We start from the raw sequence: 15,488 nt of genomic DNA on the forward strand, positions 1-15,488 counted from the left end.
TTATAAGTTGCCAGGGGGCTTGTTCTTCTTTCGGTCAAATCAGGCCAGTGTCTGCAGCAAATACACAAGTGGGCTTAGTCTCTTGTCTGTTATATGGTTAACTGAATGCCGTCTATAGTCTATGACTATCAGTGAACTTTTCAGGCCACTGGTTATATCTTCCAGGGAGGACAGAGCATTTGTGGGGTTATGTATTATCTTGAACTGGCTTGATGTTAACATCTGGTGGAAGTCATGCGGGTGGTGGCTGAGGTGAAGGGAGACCATCAGTCCTCTGAAGAGTGCGGCCCTGGAATTTAACTCATCTGCATGGGATCGTCAGTGTCCAACTCAAGCCCCAACCCAGTGAGAAGTCGTAGCTCTTCGCCACAGGGGATCAGCATTGGGATCCCGATGGAAATGTTTCTGGTGGTCAGATATGTTCTTAAGAGGGATGAGAGGGAAGCACAGATCAATGTAGGCCCAAGGTTTCACTGCACAGCACGGTGGCACAGTCGTTAGCACTGTTGCTTCACTGCACCAGGAACTCGGGGGAGGCAATGGCCTAGCTGAATTTTCGCTGCTCAGCTAATGTTCTGGAGATCCCGTTTCGAATCCCACCACGGCAGATGGTGGAATTTGAATTCAACAAAAAATATCTGGAATTAAGAACCTACTGATGACCATGAAACCATTGCCGATTGTTGGAAAACCCCATCTGGTTCACTAACGTCCTTTAGGGAAGGAAATCTGCTGTCCAAGCCCAGTCTGGCCTACATGTGACTCCAGAGCCACAGCAATGTGGTTGACTCTCAACTGCCCTCGGGCAACTAGGGATGGGCAATAAATGCTGGCCAGCCAGCGACGGCCATGTCTCACAGATGAATAAAAAAAAATTCTAGCCTCGGGTGACTGTCTGTTTGAAATTTGCACGTTCTCCCCATGTCTGTGTGGGTTTCCTCCGGGTGCTCCAGTTTCCTCCCACAGTCCAAAGATGTGCAGATTGAATGGATTGGCCACGTTAAATTGCCCCTTAGTATCTGGGGGATTAGCAGGCTAAATATGTGTGGTTACGGGGATAGAGCCTGGGTGGGATTGTTGTCGGTGCAGGCTCACTGGGCTGAATAGCCTCTTTCTGCTCTGTAGGTATTCAATGATTCGGTGGAACTCACAGGAATGTTTCTGTCCCTCCTGAACCAAAAGGAGATTTAAAAAGTGATTTAATTTTCTGGGTTTCTTCTGGCCCTGGGTCCATTTGCTGAACATGGTTTATAACTTCTGGCACTATGACTTGTAGTTAAAATTGTATCATGGTCCCTAATTGCAACAGAGGACCCAAACATTAGTACCTTCATGTGGTCTCCACACGGCTGTGACAGGTACATCTGCCACCTCAGAAACCTAGCTGCACAAAATGGTGGCAAAAGGAGCTCATCGGGAATCCAGTGGGAATCGCTCTTCCGTTACATTAACCACCTACTCTCATTCCAATCAGGCCAGCTCGGGTCAAATTCAAAGCTTTAGTATCAGTGACATATCATCCAATCTCGTTCACACATCATCATCCAATCTCACTCACACAATCACAAATACAAGTCTCACTCACACCAATTACTTTCACAGTGTTAGTAATTCGAAATACATAATGAAGAAAAGCTCAAATATGGTTCCATTTGTTCGGCTTAATATTCATTTGTGGGACTTGAGCCTCAGTTGCCCAAGGACAGTTGTGAGTCAACCACATTGCTGTGGCTCTGGAATCACATGTAGGCCAGACCTGGTAAGTATGGCAGATTTCCTTCCCTAAAGGCCATTAGTGAACCAGACGGGTTTTTCCGACAATTGGCAATGGTTTCATGGTCATCAGTAGATTCTTAATTCCAAATATTTTTTTAATTGAATTCAAATTCCACCAACTGCCATGGTAGGATTCGAACCCAAGTCCCCAGAACATAATCTGAGTTGTTGGATCAATAGTCTCGCGATAATACCACTGGGCCATCACTTCTCTGGCTGAAGGGAAGTATCTTATTTCTGCCAAAGAAGTCAAAGGTCACAACAGCGTAATTGTCAATGATAAATATATTTTAGCCAATTGTAGCGTTCCAGTAGAAGTTGTTGTTATCTATCCTTCAAAATTACTGCCGAAAAGCCTTTAAAGTGTGCTCAGTGGAGCTTCAGAATTAACTGTGCAAAATATGTGGTGTTCTGGGGACTGCACAGAGGTTGCTAAGCATGAGGAAAGTGAGAGGTAGAAATTAGTTTGGGTTTCTGCATCAAACAATTTGACTCAAGAGAAAGAAATAACACACGCTGAGTCTAGGAATCTTTTTCCCCTTCTTTCCGTGGTGGTTGAATGTACTTTCATTCCGTGGGATTGTATTTTAGCTGCAAAAAGAAGATGCTTCTGTGCATATTTTAAGAATTAAGTGTATCTTAAGTGATTCTGAATTGGTTCCCTGTAACTGGGACCGGCCACATATTCTGTCAAATCAGCCGCAATAATGTGGATGGAATAAATAGCTGCTGTTTGTGGCAAGAACAACCTAACCACCAAAGCTACTGTTGCAGAAAACAGAATGTGCTTTTGAACCAGAATGAGAATCCAGCTCTACTGTTCAAGATCTGAAAGGCCGTGCATGAAATGAGAAGGTGTTTGAAACAAAGATAATTTCTACGTTCCAATGGCCAAAATGTATGCCATCATCAGCTTAGTTGTTAAAGTTCAGAGTGTGCGTGATGTAGATCTCTTCTGTCAAACATTATTGATCCCTCGTCTCAAAGAGCTAGATATTTCAAAGCAATGTACACTACTCAGAAGGCTCATTTGGAGATGTGACATTTCAGCTCTGCGTGTGTGAGACTGGGCAGTGCATTATCCCCACAAATAGGTAGCGATCGGAGCTTCTGTGCGTCTCAACTTCCAAAGGCGGCCTGGCCCCAGGACTTCTGAGGGGAGCTCTGATGTGCAGGTGCACAGCAGGAAAGCTTTCCTCTTTAAAGCTATCATGTATTTATCGGTCAGTCATTTTGTTTCTCCTTAACCCTTTGCTCTTAGCAAATGAAGCTCTTCAAAGTATAATCCCCTGAAGGTTCAAGTGGCAGAGTGGTTTCATAGGAACATTGAAGATAGGAGCAGGAGTAGGCCATTCGACCCTTCGAGACTGCTCCGCCATTCAGTATGATCATGGCTGATCATCCAATTCAATAGTCTGATCTCACTTTCCCACCATATTCTTAGATCCCTTTTGCCCCAAGAGCTACAACAAACTCCTTCCTGATAACATGCAATGTTTTGGCCTCAACTGCTTTCCGTGGTAGCGAATTCCACCGGCTTGCGAGAACATATTCTCCTCATCTCAGTCTTAAAAGGTTTACCCCTTATCCTTAAACTATGACGCCTTGTTCTGGACTCTGCCACCATTGGGAACATCCTTCTTGCATCTACACTGTCTAGTCCTGATAGAATTTTATAGATTTTTAAGAGATCTCCCTCATTCTTCTGAACTCCAGCGAATATCATTTTAACCAACTCAATCCTCTCATTCATCAGTTCTGCCATGCCAGGAATCAGTCTAGTAAACCTTGACTGCATGCCTTCAATAGCAAGAACATCCTTCCTCAGAAAAGGAAACCAAAATTGCACACAATACTCCAGGTGTGGCGCCACCGAGGCCCTGTATAATTAATTACAGCAAGACATCCCTGCTCCTGTACTCGAATCCTCTCATTATGAGGGTCAACATACCATTTACCTTCTTTATCCCCTGCTCCACCTGCATGCTTACCTTCAGCGACTGGTGCACAAGGACATCCAGGTCTCATTGTACATTCCCCTCTCTCAATTCATAGCCATTCAGATAATAATCTGCCTTCCTGTTTTTGCTACTAAAGTGGATAACCTCACATTTATCCACATTATGCTGCATTTGCCCATTCACTCAGCTTGTCCAAATCATACTGTAGCTTTTCTGTATCCTCCTCAAAGTTCATCCTTATTGTCCCAAGGTGTGCAGGTTAGCAGGATTAGTGGGGTAAATAGGGCCTGGGTGAGATACTCTGTCGGAGAGTCGGTGCAGACTTTAGGGGCCGAATGGCCTCCTTCTGCACTGTAGGGATTCTATGGTTCTATTCAACTGTTGGAGGAAATTGCAATTCATCTTGGGCTCGATGTTGGACAAGCCGTTTGGGAGAACATATGAAGGGCCTGAGATAGAGAAAGAGGGAGAAATGCTGGAGAGGTAGCGCTCTATGTAAACTGCCTTCACCCCTCTTACAAACCTAACTGCAAAAATCACAGCGCAACATTTTGCAGATCGGTAGAAAAACAATCTTGCAGATCTGCAGAATGCTAGTGATGGTATCTTTTTATCTGTTTTACATATTTGAAACTACGAAACTGAAACTACAGGAGTTAGTTATGCAGAGAACTTGCAAGCTGCAGAGAGGGAAACAGTGCTATCGCGAGCTCGCTGTTGTATAAAGAATCAGTCTGACCTCAGGAGCATAAACTGAAGGTAAAAAGAAGAAAATACATAAACATCCTCGAGAGATATTTTAAGTCCCAAAGGTTTAAGGCACCATTGAGACCATACCCTCCTGTGTGTCACTGCAAAGTCCATATTCAAGGAGTAGTGAGTATAGTTGTGAAGTTTCGGCAAAGTGGCAGGAGGCAAAAGTACCAACCTAGGCACCAGAAATGAGAATGATGCACCCAGCCCTGATGTCCCTGCAAAGTTCTCCTCACTAACATCTTGGGGCCAAAATTGGGAGAGCTGTCCCGCAAACCAGTTAAGCAAAAGCTGGACATAGTCAACAAATCATACTTTAAGCCAATGATTCAGACTCCCCCAGCATATCCTGTCCCATCGGCAGGGACAGAGCCAGGAGTGGTATACAGTCAGGAGGGAGTTGCCCTGGGAGTTTTCAGCATTGACTCTGGACCCCATAAAGTCTTCTGCAACCAGGTCAAACATGGCCAAGGAAAGTTCTACCCTCTCTGAGCTAATGGATCAGTTCTCCTCCACATTGAACACCATTTGGAAGAGGCACAGAGGGTAGCACGGGCACAGAATGTACTCTGATTGGGGATCTTCAATGCTCATCACTAATTGTGGCTTGGTAACACCACTGAGTGAGCTGGCCCAATCCTGAGGGGGATATATGCCAGCTTGGACCTATGGCAGGTAGTGAGAGAACCAACAAGAGGGAAACACCTCCTTGACCTCACAATCACCAATGTGCCTGTCACGGATACATTGTCCATGATTGTATTGGTAGAAGTGACCACTGCACAATCCCTGTGAAGAGACACTCTCTATCCCACCTCGATTCAGAACAGAAATAGCAGCTCCATCCTGAGCACGAATGAGATGCCGTGTGACCACCAGTATTGGCACAATTGTAGCCAACCACAATCTGTCATTTTAGGACCCAGCGTATCCCCTCATTCTGCCACTACCATCTCCCACAGTCCCAAAGACGTGGCGGTTAATGCATTGGCCATGCTAAATTCTCCCTCAGTGTACCCAAACAGGTGCCGGAGTGTGGCGACTCGGGGATTTTCACAGTAACTTCATTGCAGTGTTAATGTAAGCCTACTTGTGGCAATAAATAAACTTTAAACTTAAACCATCCTGGCTCAATGCCGGAGAGCCAGCCATACCTAAAAATGAGGTGACATCATTTGGTGAGACTACAACCCAGACCACATGGTGCCAAACTGCAGAGCAAAGCGATCCCATATCCAAGGGAGCAGATCAAAGCTATGCAGCGCTCTAACATGGTGGTGGATAATTAAGCAACTAACTGGATGAGGAGGTTCCACAAATATCTCCATCTTCAATATCGGAGGAAGCCCGGCACGTCAGGGTGAAAGACAAGGCTGAAGCATCTTCAACCATCTCCAGAAAGACGTGCCGAGTGAATGAGCTATCTCAGCCTCCGAGATCCCCAGTAACAATGATGCCAGCAGTCTTCAGTGAATTTGATTCACTGCATATGATATGAGGAAATGACTGAAGGCACTGATTACTGGAAAGGCTTTGACAAATGCCACACCACATCCCAGCAGTCATACTGAAGATTGTGCTCCAGAACTTGCAGCACTCCTACCAAGCTGTACAACACTAGAATCTACCCAAAAATGTGAAAAGTTGTCCAGCTATGTCTCACCCACAGAAAGCAGCAAAAATCTAACCAGCCGATTACTGCCCCAGGAGTCTACTCTGAATGATTAGTGAAAGTGATAGAAGTTGTCACTGATAGGGCTATCAAGTGACACTTAAATCAACACCTGCTCACCAATGCTCAGTTTGGGTTCAGCCAACGCCACACAGCCTCTGTTCTCATTACAGCCTTGGTCCAAACACAAACAAGCAAAATAGCTGAACTGAGGTGAGGTGAGAGTGGCTGCCCTTGACATCGAGGCAACACTTGACCGAGTGTGGCATCAAGGAGCCCTGGCAAAACTAAAATCGATGGGAATCAAGGGAAAGTTCTTCCTTCTTGGAGTCATACCTGGCTCAAAGGAAGATGGCGGTGTTTGTAGGAGGTCGAACATCTCAGCTCCAGGGCCTCACTGCAGGAGTTCCTCAGGGTAGTGTCCTGGACCCAACCATCTTCAGCTGTTTCATCAATGACCTTTCCTCCAACATAAGGTCAGAAGTTGGGATGTTCGCGAATGATTGCACAATGTTCAGCACCATTCGCGACTCCTCAGATACTGAAGCATTCTGTGCCCAGATGTGACAAAACCAACACAGTATTCTGGCTTGGGCAGATAAGTAGCAAGAAATATTCATGCCACACAAATGCCAGACAATGACCATCTCCAGAAAGAGAGAATGTAACCATCTCCCTTTGACATTCAATGGCACTACCTCGCTGAATCCCCCCACTACTAACATTGACCAGACACTGAACTGGATCAGCCATGTAAATAATATGGCTACAAGAGCAGTTCAGAGGTTGGGAATTCTGTGGCGAATAACTCACTTCCTGACTCCTCAAAGCCTGTCCACCATCTACAAGGCACAGCCAAGAGTGTGATGGAATACTCTCCACTTGCCTGGATGAGTGCAGCTCCAATAACTCAAGAAGCTCAACAACATACAGGACAAAACAGCCCACTTGATTGGCACCACATCCAATACCTTCAACATTCACTCTCTCTGCCACTAATGCACAATGGCGGCAGTGTGTATCATCTACAAGATACACTACAACAATTCACCAAGGTTCCTTCGATAGCATCTTCCAAGTCCTGACCTCTACCATCTAGAAGGACAAGAACACCAGATGCATTCGGAACACCACCACCTGCAAGATCCCCCTCCAAGTCACTCATTACCCTGACTTGGAAATATACTGCCGTTCCTTCACTGTCGCTGGATCAAAATCCTGGAGTTCCAACCGTAACAGCACTGTGGATATTCCTATAACACATGGACGACTACGGTTCCAGAAAGCAGCTCACCACAACCTTCTCAAAGCCAAATAGGAATGGGCAATAAATTGCTGGCCTAGCCAGCGACATTCACATCCCATGACCAAATAAAAAAAGGATAGGCAAAAACTGCTGGCCCTACCAGTGATGGTCACATCCAAGGAACGAGTAAACAGGTATATTTTAAATATGAAACATACCAGCTTTTTTAAAAATTCAAACTTTGTACGAAGTTTTCTAGATTTTTGAATCACTTGGCAACACAAAGCAATTTCAGGTGTGCATCAACTCAAAATAGTTAAAACCTGATTCAACTCCAGAGCACCCAAAGGTCAGTAGAATTGAAACCTGCTGCAGACGATGGTGTCCGAACACTGGGGTGGGGGTGAAATTCAATTGGCGGAGGGATAATGATAAATGGGCTTTATTGCATGAGCTGCCTCTTGTACACCTTGCATGCAATTAAGTTCTATTGAAGTAAACAAAACTAGCCGTCAGGGAGGATAACACAGTGCCAATGCATGAATGCCCATTTTGTCCAATACACATTCCTATGCCTAGGTCTTTACACCTGCCTGTCGGAATCCTGGCAACATTTTGAATTTAGTATGGAATTTTTTTAATTCCTCTCATCGCTTCAACTTTCTGCCCAGCAGATCTCTGGCCATTCATTCCCAAGTACACAGGCACGGAGCTCCTTTGTCACTACGTTCAGTCTCATGTGCAACAGATAGTCTAACTCTGGGGTTTCCAGTTATGTATCATGATCTACAAGTCTCCCATCTCTATCACCGTATTGGCTGATTTTAGTCATCCTTCTGTGCCCCAAATCCACATGAAGCTATTATATGTAACTTGTAACTTCCTGAAAGCTTATGGGATGAATAGTAGGTGGAGTTTTCCCGTCCCGCCCGCCATGGGAATGGTAGTGGGCGGGACAGGACCATGCAAAGGTCCATTGACTTTGGGCGGGATTTTCCAGTCTTGGGACGAACACGGTCGGAAAATCCCACCCAGTACGTATGATATTAAAATGATCAAAATCATAATCATGTTGACATAAAGTAATTAGAGGTATCATTTTGATACATCGCAATCAGGCGTTATAATGCTCGCCATTCTGAGAGATGGTGTGTAATGCACAGCCACTGACTTTCACAGGTCCACTGCCATTTAACACTCACTTGACCATTGATTGACAGTGGCTAGAATGTGCATTTGCCCTTGGAAGGAACTCCTGCTTTGGGACCTGTCGCCCAATCTGACTGGCTGACAGCTCTCCAATCACTCCAGGAACAGTGCTACAGGTGGTCAGCAGAGGTACTGCAGTGCTCTGCCTGGAGCTAAGTCCTGGAACTGTTCCCAAGATAAGTCCTGGGGGTGGTTGGGGATTCCCTGGGGAATTGGGAGGGGAGTAATCATGGGATTGAGGGGGGGGAATAGGCCAGTGGGATTTGAAGAACAGGGGCTCCCAGGTCCCGGAGGGGACCCGACCAACAGTAAAAAAGAAATCACAGCACTTTACCATGTAGCAAATAATCACCAAAAGACTCACCCTTGGGGCAGAGAACTGGAGATTTACTGAAGCATGAATTGAGTTTTTATTTGATAAACTGACTGATTAATGGGAACAAATTTTGCGAAGTGGTTGTTGCAAATTGATTTGAAGCCATTGTCAGAATCATTCTAGTTGTGTTAGTGGAGAACAGATTCCAGTGTTGGCTTAGATCACAGACAATAATGCGCATGAGCCTGAGTTACCAGGTGCTGTCATGGGAAAGCACCAAGTGCCGGGAACATTACTGACAAGGGCGGAGGCAAATCCTGGAGAGGGATATATCCCTGAGAAAGGCTGTGCTAATTGTACAGCTCCAAGTTGCCAGTTTGGAATATGAGGAGGTGGCATCTGGACAACTAATTCACCTCAACTGGGCAGTTGCTTTTGTGTTTGCCTCTTGAATTTTGTCTCTTCTTTCTCAAAGCTATGCTAAAAGAGGCCTATGGCAAAGCTTTTGTTAATACTGTTCTGGCCAGATACAAGAAGCGGTGCATGTTCAGGGATATACCTCTCTCCTGGCTTTGCCTCCGCCCATATGAGTAATGTTCCCGGCACTTGGTGCTTTCCCATAGCAGCACCTGGTAACTCAGGTCATGAACATCATCGTCTGTGATCCAAGCCATCACTAGAATCTCTTCCTCACCAACACGACTAGAATGATTCTGACAAATCATCTGTCCAAAGATGTGCGGGTTAGGTTGAGTGGCTGTGATAAATTGCCCCTGAGTGTCAGGGGGATCAGGAGGTTAAATATGAGGGGTTGTGGGGGATAGGATCTGGGTGGGATTATTGTCAGATCAGGCTCGATGGGCCAAATGGTCTCCTTCTGCACTGTAGATTCTATAATTAATGGCTTCAAATCAGTTTGTGACAACTGCTTCTATAATTTGAACCCATTACTTAGTCAGTTTAGCAAATAAAGACTCAATGGGGTTGGCACAGTGGCACAGTGGTTAGCACTGCTGCCTCACAGCGCTAGGGACCCAGGTTCGATTCCCGGCTTGGGCCACTGTCTGTGTCGAATTTGCACATTCACACCGTGTCTGCATGGGTTTCCTCCATGTGCTCCGGTTTCCTCCCACAGTCCAAAGACGTGCTGGTTAGGTGCATTGGCCATGCTAAATTCTCCCTCAGTGTACCCGAACAGGTGCCAGAGGGTGGCGACTCGGGGATTTTCAGAGTAACTTCATTGCAGTGTTAATGTAAGTCTACTTGTGATACTAATAAATAAACCTTAATTCATGCTCCAGTAAGTCTTCAGTTCTCTCTGCTCCAAGGACAAATCTTTTGGTGATTATTTGCTGCAATATGGTAAAGTGTGGTGATTTTTTTAAACGATCGGTCGGTGTGTTGGACACAGGCCATGAGTCGGCAGGAACAGGGATTGAACTTGTTTTGCTGCTATTAATTTGATCCACGTGACAGTCGTTGAACTGAGCTAACCAGCCCCTCCCATTGAGAATGTTCTTTCACTCAGAGGGTGGTGGGGACCTGGAATTTACTGCCTGAAAGGGTGGGAGAGAGGGAGAAACACACATTGATTTTGATTTGATTTGATTTATTATTGTCACATGTATTAACATACAGTGAAAAGTATTGTTTCTTGCGCTCTATACAAACACAGCATACCGTTCATAGAAAAGGAAAGGAAAGGATGCAGAATGTAGTGTTACAGTCATAGTTAGGGTGTAGAGAAAGATCAACTTAATGTGAGGTAGGTCCATTCAAAGGTCTAACGGCAGCAGGGAAGAAGCTGTTCTTGAGTTGGTCAGTACGCAATCTCAGACTTTTGTATCTTTTTCCCGATGGAAGAAGGTGGAAGAGAGAATGTCCGGGGTGCATGGGGTCCAAAGCTGGCTGCTTTGCTGAGGCAGTGGGAAGCATAGACAGAGTCAATGATGGGAGGCTGGTTTGCCTGATGGATTGCATTTATAACTTGGATATGCATTTAAACTGCTGGAACCTCAGTGTTATGGAACCTAGAACTGCAAAGCAGGATTAGGCTGGATGGCTCTTTCTCAGCCAGCACAGGCACATTGGGCCAAATGGCCTCATCCTGTGCTACAAACCTTTTATGTTTCGACGTTGCCATTATATTCTTTAGTCTGCAATTTGATCCATTTATTGTCCATGTAAGGGAAGGCAGCGGTAGTCCTACTGAACTAGCAATCCAGAGGTCGAGGATAGCATTTCTAAAGTTAAAGTTAAAGTTTATTTATTAGTGTAACAAGTAGGCTTACATTAACACTGCAATGAAGTTACTGTGAAAATCCTCCAGTCGCCACACTCCAGTGCCTGTTCTGGTACACTGAGAGAGAATTTAGCACAGCCAATGCACCTAACCAGCAGGTCTTTCGGACTGTGGGGGGAAACTGGAGCACCCGGAGGAAACCCACGCAGAAAGAACTTGAAAACTCCACCCTGCCACCCAAGACCGGAATCGAACCTGATCCCTGGCGCTGTGAGGCAGCAGTGCTAACCACTGTGCCACCGTGCCGCACTATCAGGTAGGGCCTCATCATCTGCAAGCACTCTTAACATTTCCTTTCGGGAATATATTCATTTTTAAATCTACTTGTTCCAAGGTGATTTATAAAAAGTATGATTTATAATCTTTCAGGGTTGTACAAATTACTGATACGATTTTGACTTTTGATTTAATTTATTATTGTCACATATTAGCATACAGTGAAAAGTATTGTTTCTTGCATACTGTACAGATAGAGCATACCATTCATAGAGAAGGAAAGGTGAGAGTTGCAGAATTATTGTTACAGTCATAGCTAAGATGTAGAGAAAGATCAACTTAATGCGAGGTAGGTCCATTCAAAAGTTTGACAGCAGCAGGGAAGGAGCTGTTCTTGAGTCGGTTGGTACGTGTTCTCAGACTTTTGTATCTATTTCCTGACGGAAGAAGGTGGAAGAGAGAATGTCTGGGGTCCGTGGGGTCCTTAATTATGCTGGCTGCTTTGTGAGGCATTGGGAAGTGTAGACAGAGTCAATGGATGGGAGGCTGGTTTGTGTGATGGATTGGGCTACATTCACAACCTCTTGTAGCTTCTTGCAGTCTTGACCTTGATCATAAGGCCTTTGTGTCATACACAGACCTTAAGCCTTTCTGAAACCTAACACTTGTGCTCCAACCTGACAATGTATTGCAAGGCAGTCTCGGATATTGTAAAATATTGGCAGAGGGAATTATCCATAAATCACACCCACAGCAGTTTAGTGATTGTTAACAGTAGAATCATGACTTGGGAGACATTATCGTCTCTGCTTGAAGGAACTGCAGCTTCAAACAGAACAAGTATAAACCTCAAGCTTTGTAATATTCGAGCAAGAGGGTGATGTTAGCCAGTCTTTGTCAATTGAAACAATATGACTCAAGGTCATGCTAAAGCTGTTTTGACATTTACCACAGGCTGTCCTGAGTGCATCTTACCATGGTGTAATTATTAATTAGACTTTATCAGTTCAATGATGGAAACAAAATAATTGATATGGTGGTTCAAAGAGAAAAGACTTACAATTATTGAGTAAGTTGAGGATCTGTTGTGCATTTCCAGCATTCTGTATTCTTAATTTCATTATATTCGCAGTATATGCCTATTCTTCTTTTAAGCTGAACAGGGCTATTTGTCCTATATTAAATGTATTTTTTTTCTTTTATACACTTACTTGATTTTAAGAGGACAGATCAAGAAACAATTGAATTAGAATTCGAAAGCACTAGCTTGTAACGTAATTAAACAATGCCATACAGAAGTGTGAGATATTGAAACACTGGAGGAAGTATAGGAAAGATTAACAAGGATGCTCCCAGCATTGACAGGATGTAACTGAGCAGTGAACCATGGGGGAAGAGTAATAGATTTAAGAAATAACAAAAGTACCAGAAGAAAGGTGAAGAAAATGGCCGGAACTTTCGGGGATCTTCCAGTCCTGCCGCGACGCACCCACGCCGCAGGTTTCATGGTGGCATAGGGTGCGTTCAAAGGGAAATCCTGTTGACAACGACAGGACCAGAAGACCCCGCAGCCAGCCAATGGAGGGCCACCTCCTGGTGCCGTGAAATACGCAGCGGGTTAGGCAGTAAATCCCACCTAATGTTGTTTTGAAAAATAATGATTTTTCATCATCACAGAATCCCTACAGTGCAGAAGGAGGCTATTCAGCCCATCAAGCCTACACTGACAACAATCCTATCCAGGCCATATCCCCATATATTTACACGCTAATTCCCCTGATACGAAGGGACAATTTAACATGGCCAATCTACCTAACCCACACATCTTTGGACTGTGGGAGGAAACCAGAGCACTTTGATAATGACATTGAAAACTGTTTACTTCTTATAAGTAGTTCACGACTGGTATCCTTACTATACAAGTGGCATTACAAGCAGATACAAGCTAGCAACTTGAACATGGCTGTGCACAATGTGCAGACTCCACACCGACAGGCACCCAAAGCTGGAATCGAATCCAGGCCCCTGGCGCTGTGAGGCAGCAGTGCTAGCCACTGTGCGACTGTGCATCCCTTCCATGATCTAGAATGTATTTCCAGATGGCCGTTGGAAGAGGAAACAGTTTCAGGATTATGGCGATCTGTCAGAAACATGTTGTAGATTGGCTACCTGATGGGGAATCATAGAATGATACAGTACAAGAGGGGACCCAGAAGGAATCTTCAAAATGATGTTGGAATTCAATCGGGTATATGTGGAGAAATTGGGTCAGGTTTTCCAGTCCTGCAATGGCCGCTCTCCAAGTTTTCTGCGCCCCCCCCCCCCCCTCCGCCCCCACCCCCAAGCACCGCTTCACACAGGACCAGAAAATGCCGGCCATGGTTTCCACTGGTGGGTTAGCCCAGAAAGAGGGGGCTAAATTTAAAATAGCTGCAAACCAATCAAATAAAGAATTTCCTTTACATAAGTTGTCTTGGGACTGTGGAACCTGCTGTCACATGAACACAGCACACAGATGCCATTGAGGGATGTAAAGGGAGGTTTGATACACAAGAGGGTGGAAAAGAGAGTACAGGAATATGAGGCAAAGTGGCAAAAGAAAATTAAGTGGGAGGAGGCTTGTGTGGAGCATAAACACCAGCATACGCCTGTTGGGCCGACTGCCAAGGTAGAGTTTAATCATAGAATCCCTACAGTGCAGAAAGTTAAAGTTAAAGTTTATTTATTAGTCACAAGTAAGGCTTACATTAACACTGCAATGAAGTCACTGTGAAATTCCCCCAGTCGCCACAGTCCGGCGCCTGTTCGGGTCAATGCACCCTAACCATCACGTCTTTCAGACTGTGGGAGGAAACCGGAGCACCCGGAGGAAACCCACGCAGGCACGGGGAGAACGTGCAAACTCCACACAGACAGTGACCCAAGCCGGGAATCGAACCCAGGTCCCTGGCACTGTGAAGCAGCAGTGCTAACCACTGTGCCACCATGCTGCCCATTTGGCCCATCGAGCCTGCACCGACAACAATCCCACCCAGGCCCTATTCCCATAACTCCACATATTTACCCTGCTAGTCCCCCTGACACTAAGGGACAATTTAGCATGGCCAATCCACCTAACCCACACATCTTTGGATTGTGGGAGGAAACCAGGGCACCCGGACGAAACCCACGCAGACACGGGGAGAATGTGCAAACTCCACACAGACAGTGACCCAAGCCGGGAATCGAACCCGGGTCCCTGGCGCTGTGAGGCAGCAGTGCTAACCACATGTTCCGTCTTCCCTGAGGCAAGTTTGGATGTGGGGTTGGGGAGGGGGTGTATTTAATGAGATGGGAGGGTTCCAGGTGGGAACTCAGCCGCCCTCCTGCCTCTGGCCTGATGAAGTCCAGGGCAAAAAGGCTCATGGACAGCCTTATCCATCCCACCACCAATCGAGGTCCTTAAATGGACAGCGAGCATCCCCTCTTGTAAGTTATAACCGTGTGACAGAATCACAACCTAGCATTGGATGTTTGCTGTGTATTGCAGACCGACTCTTTTCTCCGCATTGGCAAGCCACTGAAGAAGAAGGATCAAGGGAATTTGGAGATTTCCCAGCATCAGAAGCAAATGATGGTTCAATCAGCCGCTTATAGCTAAGGAGATGATTGTCACAGTTGGCTGGAATAACGTGATAGCAACATGACAGCAGTCTGATCTGAAGGGGAGATTAGAGAAGGATGACTTTCCCAAAGATTGCAACCATCATAAAGAGAAGTAATTTCAGATCAGAGCAAACAATCTCGGGGACAGTGGTAGCTGTCACTCAAGCAGAAAACTTGCTACGTGGCCCATGTTACATCCCAAAGACGCTTTGATAATGACATTGAAAACTGTTTGCTTCTTATAAGTAGTTCACGACTGGTATCCTTACTATACAAGTGGCATTACAAGCAGATACAAGCAAATTACTGCGGATGCTGGAATCTGAAATCAAAAGAGAAAATGCTGGAAAATCTCAGCAGGGCTGGCAGCATCTGTAAGGAGAGAAAAGAGC

The 15,488-nt window shown here is 45.4% G+C and overlaps 1 protein-coding gene across 1 annotated transcript in view; it reads right to left on the minus strand.

The window, feature by feature from the left end:
* Positions 1-15,488, minus strand: part of LOC144506921 (RAS guanyl-releasing protein 1-like) — a 112,106-nt gene that overhangs the window by 83,669 nt on the left and 12,949 nt on the right. The gene's annotated exons all lie outside the window — the stretch shown is intronic.

The sequence above is a fragment of the Mustelus asterias genome, chromosome 18 (genome assembly GCF_964213995.1).
Source record: "Mustelus asterias chromosome 18, sMusAst1.hap1.1, whole genome shotgun sequence".
NCBI lineage: Eukaryota > Metazoa > Chordata > Chondrichthyes > Carcharhiniformes > Triakidae > Mustelus > Mustelus asterias.